General features: G+C 41.3%; 1 protein-coding gene across 1 annotated transcript in view; it reads left to right on the top strand.

Annotated features, from left to right (window-relative positions):
- Znf385b (zinc finger protein 385B) overlaps positions 1–7,793 on the top strand; it is a 285,693-nt gene that overhangs the window by 6,439 nt on the left and 271,461 nt on the right. The window contains exon 2 of the mRNA XM_013346081.1: positions 7,085–7,236. The gene's annotated coding sequence lies outside the window, so the exon portion shown is untranslated. The remainder of the gene's footprint in view (positions 1–7,084; positions 7,237–7,793) is intronic.

The raw sequence follows: 7,793 nt of genomic DNA, 5'->3' as shown, positions 1-7,793 counted from the left end.
AGTTGATGGTGGCAGGCATAGGTGACAGTTGATGGTGGTAGGCATAGGTGACAGTTGATGGTGGCAGGCATAGGTGACAGTTGATGGTGGCAGGCTTAGCTTGAGTCACACATGGCTTTCATGACTTCAGAGTAGGCAAATGCACAAAAAGTCCTGATCCCAAGACAAAAGAAATACTAAATATATTAAAGTCAAAATTATTTCTACAACTAAAGATACCAAAAGGAAAATTCAGGGTAAAAAAAAAAGATATTTGCAATTCGTATGTATCCAGAGAAGAATTCCTACATGCAATATCCTCTGAAGATTTAAAGACGGCAAGTAAGGGCCTCTGCCAGAGTAGGCCTGAGCCAGCAAATAAGCCGGAGGACCTCCACAGGACCAGGCTTGAACCAGCGACCTCCACTGGAGCAAGCCCGAACCAGCAACCTCTATGGGAATAGGCCCATCCTTGGGACCAGGTGCAGGCTAGAGACATCTGCAGGAACAGGTCTGAGACAGGGACACCTACAGGAGCAGGCTCAACCCAGCGACCTACACCAGAGCAGGCCCGAGCCAATGACCTCCACTGGATCAGGCCCAAGCCAGTGACCTCCACTGGATAAGGACCAAAGAACCCTCCAGGATTGAAGTCGCAAAACAATCCCACACCAGTTAAGAATTATGGATAATAAAAGGGGCTATTTATTTAAGGGGAAAAATTCACAGATCACCATCCCAAACAACAGTCCGCTTGTCACAAACAGGAAACAGAGAGTCTAGCCTCCGGAAAGGAGGCCAGAAGCAAGAGAGTGGGCACCCAGTTCCTGCTGCTTTTTAAAAGTATAAGAGACCATGCCCCAGTGGGCTGGTATCTTAAAGTCTGTTGGCTGAAGGAGCGGAACGAGCTCTTGCAGCACAGGATTGCAGACCTACAGGAATGCCAAGAGACCGCTGGGGTGAATGAAACTGTGGCCCATACTGCACCATGAAGAACAACCACCTGAGCCTTGGATCTGCTGACACCTGGAAGATTGATCACCACATACACAGCCCCAGCTACACCAATAGGAGGAAAAGATGGGTAAACAAGGTAACAATAAACTCAACATCACAAAGAGCAACACAACACTAACAAACACTAGTGGCTCTACAACAGCAACACTTGAATTCCCCAATAGAGATGAAGCAGAAGAAAATGACCTAAAAATAACTTTAGGAAAATGTTTGAGGCCCTTAAAGAAGAAATGAAAAATTCCCTAAAAGAAATGGAGGAAAAGATAAACAAAAAATTGGAAGAAATCAAAAAATCCCTTAAAGAAAACCAAGAAAAAGCAATCAAACAGATGAAAGAACCGATTGAAGACTTGAAAGCTGAAATAGAGACAATAAAGTAAACAGAAACCAATGGAATTATGGAAATGAAAAATATGGGAAAACAAATAGAAACCACAAATGCCAGCATAGACTACAGAATACTAGAGGTGGAAAGAGAATCTCAAGCATTGAAGATACGATAGAGGAAATACACTCATTGGTCAAAGAAAACATTAAATCAAACAAAACATTAAATTTAACAAAACATTAAACCTAACAAAAGAAAACATTAATCTAACAAAGAAAACATTAACCTAATAAAGAAAACATTAAATCTAACAAAAGCTGAACGCAAAATATCCAGGAAATATGGGACACCATAGAAGACCAAACCTAAGAATAAAAGGGATAGAAGAAGTCCAACTCAAAGGCACAGAAAATATATTCAACAAACTCATAGAAGTAACCTTTACCAACCTAAAAAAAAAGATATGCATACATACAAAGATACGAGAAGCTTACAAAATGCCAAATAGACAGAACCAAAAAAAAAGGCCCCTTGCCACATAATAATCAAAACACTAAACATACAGAATAAAGAAAGAATATTAAGAGCTGCAAAGGAAAAAGGCCAAGTAACCTATAAAGGCAGACCTATCAGAATTACTTCTCAGTGGAAACAATGAAAGCCAGAAGGTCCTGGTCAAGCGTTAGGCAGACAGTAAGGGACCTCAGATACCAGCCCAGACTACTGTACTCAGCAAAACTTTCCATCACCATAGAAGGACAAAACAAGATTTAACCAATACCTAGCCACAAACCCAGCCCTAGACAAAGTACTAGAAGAAAATCTCCAACCCAAGGAAGTTAGTTACATTCACAAAAACACAGACAATAGATGATCTCACAGCAGCAAATTCCAAAGAAGGGAAAAACACACATAATAACATCACCAATAGTGAAAACTAAAATAACAGGAACTAGCAATCACTAACATCCCCAACCTATAAAAAGACGCAAGCTAAAGGATTGGATGGTAAACAAAATCCATCCTTCTGATGCATACATGGAACTCACCTCATCATCAAAGACAGACATTGCCTCAGAGTAAAGGATTGGGAAAAAGATTTCTAGTCAAATGGACCTAAGAAACAAGCTGGTATAGCTATTCTAATATCTAACAAAATAGACCTCAAACTAAAATCAATCAAAAGAGACAAGGAAGGAATTTCACGTTAGTCACAGGAAAAATCAGTCAAGAGGAAATTTCAATACAGAACATCTATGCCCTGAATACAAGGGCATCTTCTATGTAAAAAACACTTCTAAAGCTTAAATCACATATTAAACACCACACACTAATAGTGGGAGGCTTCGACACCCCACTCCCATCACTGGACAGGTCTGCCAGACAGAAACCTAATAGAGAAATAAAAGCACTAACAGATGTTATGACTCAAATAGACTTAGCAGACATATATAGAACATTCCATTCAATCATAAAAGAATATACCTTCTTCTCAACACCTCATGGAATCTTCTCAAAAATTGAACACATGCTAGGCAACAAAGCAAATCTCAACAGATACAAAAAAAGCTGGAATAACCCCACATATCTTATCAGATTGCCATGGCTTAAAATTAGAATACAACAGCAACACTAATTTCTGAAAGCCCCCAAAACAAATGGAAATTAAACAATGCTCACCTGAATCACCAATGGATCAAGGAAGAAGTAAAGGAAGAAATTAAAGACTTCCTAAAATTCTATGAAAATGACCAAACAGCATACCCAAATTTATTGGGCACAAAATACTTTGTTTGCTTCTCCTTGTCCTGTCCCCAGAGACACCCGATTCACCTAAAGCAGCATATTGCTTACTGCTCTCAAAAATCAGCAGCCCTGCCTGAAGGGCTTTCTTTCCCATGCGTACATACAAAACATGCCATCTAAGATAGTCTGATAAAAAACAATTAAAATAGCAAGTGATATTTTTCTCTCTTCTTCCACTTAGACTCAACTGTTAATCTTACCCTTACCCAGAAAGTTGACATTATAAACACCATCACTTCATACATGGTGTGAACCTGGGCATTATATCATTTTGGACCCAATGCGAATGTTAAGACTCTGATATTTGCCACCTCTAGGTCCCTTTCCCAAGACCTCTGTGACTAAATGTACTCTGGTTACAAGTGACGTTAGTGAGATGTGATGACTGAAACCAGATCTTGAACTGGTACCTAGGAGTTGGCGAACATTGCTTAAGGCATCACACCCTTACCAGAGTGGCCCATGGGTGTGGTTCTGGGGTTTGAAGGATCCTTGGGGTGGGTGGCTCTAGGAGAAGGCACAAGCTTTCCAGGCTCCCGATTTCCTGCCTAGAGTATGCATGAGTAAACCAATGTAAAATGTAACTTCTTTCTGGGACAAATTACAGCAGCCAGAAAAGTAGAGGCAGCTGGCTTAGTTTTTATAATGCAGAAGGGCCGTGTTTCACTCTCAGATTAATATGATGGACACCTTGCTTCTGTGAAATACTGTGTTTATTTACAACATGGGCAAAGCCAGAGACCTTTAGAGTTCACATTTTCAGATGGAAGTATTGACAGCCTTTAGGGGACTCACAGTTCTTTTTTTTTTTTTAAATATTTATTTATTATGTATACAATATTCTGTCTGTGTGTATGTCTGCAGGCCAGAAGAGGGCACTAGACCTCATTCCAGATGGTTGTGAGCCACCATGTGGTTGCTGGGAATTGAACTCAGGACCTTTGGAAGAGCAGGCAATGCTCTTAACCACTGAGCCATCTCTCCAGCCCCCGGACTCACAGTTCTTAATAGTTGCTTGAGTAGGATCTAGAGATGCTGGGGGGTCTGTTGACTGTTCTAGTTTTATGAGGTTCACAGGTCCCGGTTTTTCTTGCTTTGCTGTGGATTGGTGTTCTCTCACTGCGGTGCAACATTGATTACCTCATTACAAACTGTTGATCAGTTCAGCTCATTCGCCATTCAGATATTTAAAGAGAGAGTATGATAAAGTTTGAACATAGCTTTCGTATGGCACAGACGTTCTGAAGTGTCACGAGGTTGTGGGTTTGAAGTCTAAAACCAAAAGTACTTACAGGTGTGTCTTGCTGGGTCCTTACTCCCTCGGGGGAGGGGTAAAAAGGTGTGGTGCCAATGGCATAGACAACGGGAATCAGATAAAAGGAAAACAGCAGACTTATTTATTCAGCAATGAGGGGACCTTATATACCCCTCCTCCCAGCACCCAGGCTGCGTTCCAGTCCATTGACATTGTGTGGTTGTCCCCCATTGACTAGGCACAATCAGGACCTCTGACCATGCCTGTTGCTAGGCCCTCAGGCAGACTCCAAGTTGGCTCATCTCTCAGCCTTGTAGGCCTTATCTTCCTACATATCCACTCTTTTTCTTTAGAACATGGGCACTCAGCATGAGCCAGAGTTCTTTTCTCAGGACAGCTGAGCGACTGGACCGTGTGTGTCTTAGACTGGCCTGCTGAACAAGTTCTTACCTAAACTTGAGTACCATCCCTCGAAGAGCTAGAGAGCTACCAGGGTTGGGGAACTAGGCATAGCCTTTTGAATTTCAGATAACCAGGCATCCTGTGGATGACTGAGAGAGGGATGCCTAAGAGCCATTAACACAAAGAGTCACCTCAGTTGCTGCCCACTGCTATCAAAGTGCTGCAGGAGGCAATTAAAAAGAATAAGGATTAACAATACTACCATGCCAATTAAGGTATATGTGAGCATCTAGGAGGAATCAAATAGCCCTTTTATACTATGCCAAACTTTTTCAAAAAATGAATAGATGAGGCCATAACCTCTGCCTTTATCTGTTCTAATTGAAATTTTTTGTGTCAGTTGTAATGAATAATATAAAAACTCAGTTGATCATGGTCCCGTAGTATATTTAGTCAGCTCCTAGCATGCTGAAATAACATTCCTCACCTCAAAAGGTGTCATGCAAAATGAAGAAAAGCAAGGGTCACAACTGAGTCTCATCAAGGTATTTAAAATGCTAATTTCTTCCTCTAATAAATCAGTTTGTTTAGAGGGGCAATAAGAGCAAGAACAGGGAGAATATACATTACCTATCTTGAGTTATTCCGTCCCTGGTGGAGGCAGGCTGATCCATGGCCAATTGGCACATTTCTTACCAGGTTTTGCCTGGGGCAGTCATACCACAATGACCTGATTTACCCATCCCTATCAAGATCTATCTACTTTGGGGCCTTAGGGTGTTTTGTCCATGTGCCTGGAGGGAATCCAGAAAGTGATGAGGGCAGTGATGGGACCATTAACTGCGGAAGTAAGCTGAAGGGTCCCGTGGGGTGCATGCCTTAAGAGCCTTGAAGGCCAGGTCAGAAACCTGTTGGTAGTAGGCTTGAGAGCCACTCTGTGCCTGATGGGTGGGATGGACAAAGTTACTTTGTCCAGTGAGCATGTCAGGGTTCAACTGGAATATTAATTAAGAGGTTCGTTCTTGCTTGAGCTTCCACCTGATCATTGTAAGCCAATGTCCAGCAAAGAAAGGTGACCGATGCCAGCACAGCTCTGAGTAATATGTAGTATATGTGTAATTCAAATCACATCTTAATAAGAATTCTTTTTCTCCAGCTTAGATGTGAAAATTGCTTACTTGTTATTTATGCATAATTTGTATAGATCCCTACCCATCTTATAGCTATAGGGGAAGCATGTCACCTCTTATGTGGAGGTAGAATCAGTTCTCTCCTTCCAACGTGTAAGTCTTGGGAACTGAACCCAGGTTGTCAGGCTTGGCGTCATTACTTGTTGCGTCATCTCGCCAGCCTGTGGATGTAAATTTAAAGGAAGAAAACTGATTAAGGAAGAGAGTCCCTTAAAATGGTGGCACCCGGCAAGATTCTACATGGGCTGAGTATGTTTTATGTATCAAGTAAGAAGATGTGAACTGTCGTCACAGCTGGGTGTATGGGTAAAGTTGAAGATGTAGTTGGCATACTGCATGTGAAATCAACTTCTGTCTTTATGGTCACACTCATCTGAGTTCTCATTATGGAGCTTGTGCACAACTGCTTGTAAACTCGGGTTTCATTTCTCCTTTCCAGAGAGCCCAAAGCCAGCTTGATTGAAACAGTCGCTCAAAGCCAATAATATATTTTAATACCAAGAGTTTATCCTATACACAAAAACCTATTGCAAGTCATTATGAGTCCTGATTCTTCTTTTATATGACTTTTCCATCCTTCTTGGCTGGTTGTTTGTCCTTGTCTTTAATTTTCATTTTTGTATTTTGAGATGAGGTTTGGTATATAGCCATCCTGGCTTTGAACTTGAAATTCTGCTGCCTTAGTCCCTTGAGTGTGGCGCTGGAGTGTTTGTCACTGTGCCTGCATACACACATTTCATCTTCTCGAAGAGTGGCTTACTCCTCATCCAGCCCAAGAGACCAAACACTGACACATTTACATGGATGGCATGAAGATGCTAGCAATTTGGGGGTCAGCTGAAATGAACATTTAACCCAATTTAAAGTGTAACTGCACAATAAATAAATAAAAAGGCAAGGTAACTTTCACTAACTGAGAGTCTCAAGGCACTGAAAAAATTCCTTTTTAAATCCCTTAGGAGGGGTAACATTCTTCTTGACTTTGTTATCTAATCATTGAAAGAAAAGGTTGGCATTTTAAAATATAATTATGTTAGCGTCTGTGTTACTCTTTTAACATATGCACCCACTTACTGTAATATTGTATTTCTATTCTTTTTATTTCAGATGCTCTGCATTTCAAGTTTATCAAAGATTAAATTGATATTCATGGGCTAATCTGGAAATTTACAAACAGTTTGCTTCACTACATCTACAAGAAAATATGTGCGAATTCCAGATGGCTGACTTCTAAAGGGTCTTTTAGAAGATAATTCAGTGTAAGTTGTGGCCATGCTGTGCTTTAGTCTTTGTCAATCCTAGTCTGTTTGCTTGTGTGAAGGTGTGTGTGTGTGTGTGTGTGTGTGTGTGTGTGTGTGTGTGTGTACGCGCGCGCGTGCGTGCACTCTGTGTTCATTTTTGTCTTAATGGGTTCTTTGGTTTCAAAACATTCCTTTCTTTTTTGAACAGATATTCATATGCCTACTATGTAAAAAGGTTCAGTTCTAGGCCTAAAACATACCCAGAGATGAGGTTGCTGTCCTCACAGAGATTACACTTAAGTGAAGGAAACAGTCCCAAGATAAATATATCCTTGGATATGGAATTTGCAATGTGGTAGACACCATGAAGGAAAGCCGTATCAGTCCCTGGCTGCACATGACCAGACCTTGTCCTTACTCTGGGCTCAGAATGGGTTCCCTGGAGATAACCCCTGCTCGCCAAGGTCTCCTGGGTAGGCAGGAGTTAAAAGGACAGAGGGAGTGAGAGGTGAGAGGGAGGCCTGAGAAAAGAGAGGCAGAGGGGGATATAAAGTGCTTCAGATTTTTTGAAGGCC

Source organism: Microtus ochrogaster, chromosome 4 (assembly GCF_000317375.1).
Source record: "Microtus ochrogaster isolate Prairie Vole_2 chromosome 4, MicOch1.0, whole genome shotgun sequence".
NCBI lineage: Eukaryota > Metazoa > Chordata > Mammalia > Rodentia > Cricetidae > Microtus > Microtus ochrogaster.
This window is presented reverse-complemented; position numbering and strand designations above follow the sequence as displayed.